Source organism: Propithecus coquereli, unplaced genomic scaffold (genome assembly GCF_000956105.1).
Source record: "Propithecus coquereli isolate 6110/MARCELLA unplaced genomic scaffold, Pcoq_1.0 Scaffold101, whole genome shotgun sequence".
In the NCBI taxonomy this organism is placed as follows: Eukaryota; Metazoa; Chordata; class Mammalia; order Primates; family Indriidae; genus Propithecus; species Propithecus coquereli.
This window is the reverse complement of record NW_012133970.1, coordinates 1,031,089-1,032,212: the sequence shown is the minus strand read 5'-3', so window position 1 is coordinate 1,032,212 and position 1,124 is coordinate 1,031,089. Positions and strand designations below refer to the sequence as shown.

The window sequence follows — 1,124 nt, the reverse complement described above, 5'->3', positions numbered from 1 at the left end:
ATTTTTAGTTGTCCAGCTAATTTCTTTCTATTTTTAGTAGAGACAGGGGTCTCGCTCTTGCTCAGGCTGGTCTCGAACTCCTGAGCTCAAATGATCGTCCCACCTTGGCCTCTCAAAGTGCTGGGATTATAGGCGTGAGCCACTGGTCCCGGCCTAGGTGAAACTCTTATACTTCCAACTTTTTATTTTGAGCAAATTTGAATAAAGCTAGTGGCATATGGTTTATATTTGTGGTGATAGGTATTAAACGTTACAGTACTACATATGGGAAATTGCTTTGATCTTACTTCCTTGGTCATTTATGTTTATAATCAACATGGTTTTTGCTGAGATTTTGAATGAAACAGAAATGTGTTGTGTTTGTGCTTGGATATATAACTTTGATGGGGATCTAGCCAGTAGTTGTGACAATAGAAACTTAATAGGTACTAACTGACTAAAGTGAACAAAATGGTGACTTGGAAGAATAAATAAGTCGTTTAAAGAAATAGATGAACTATGGCTCATCTATTTCTGTGGATTTTTGCCTTTTTTTTCCCCCCCTTTTCTCTGAGACAGGGTCTCACTCTGTTGCCCAGGCTGGAGTGCAGTGGTGTGATCTTAACTCACTGCAACCTCAAACTCCTGGACTCAAGCCATCCGCCTGTCTCAGCCTCCCAAGTAGCTAGGACTACATGCATGCCTTACCGTACCCAGCTAATTTATTTTTTGTAGAGACGGGGTCTCACTATGTTGCCCAGGCTGGGCTCAAACTCCTGGCCTCAAGCAATCCTCCCACCTTGGCCTCTCAAAGTGCTGGGATTATAGGCGTGAGCCACTGTGCCTGGCAGTGTTTGCCTTGGTTATCTTTGTTTCTGTACTTGTTCTGTTGTTATATCCTTTAGTTGTATAAGTTTTAAAATAAATTAAGATTGAAACCTGTAGGGGAATTAATTTGCTGAGTGTGTCAACTACAGTTTTTTTCTTTGTAGACTCTATTGGCCATTTTGGTGACTAGTAGAGACAATATATTCTCTCTTTATAGTGTGTATGTTTGTGTATACACACATCTATGCATATATATATACACACGTGTGTGTACGTATACATATGTATATAAATATACATGTATGTGTATATATGTA

The 1,124-nt window shown here is 39.5% G+C and overlaps 1 protein-coding gene across 2 annotated transcripts in view; it reads left to right on the top strand.

Annotated features, from left to right (window-relative positions):
- The window catches only part of OGT (O-linked N-acetylglucosamine (GlcNAc) transferase), a 46,507-nt gene that overhangs the window by 31,430 nt on the left and 13,953 nt on the right, over positions 1-1,124 (top strand). The window lies entirely within an intron of this gene.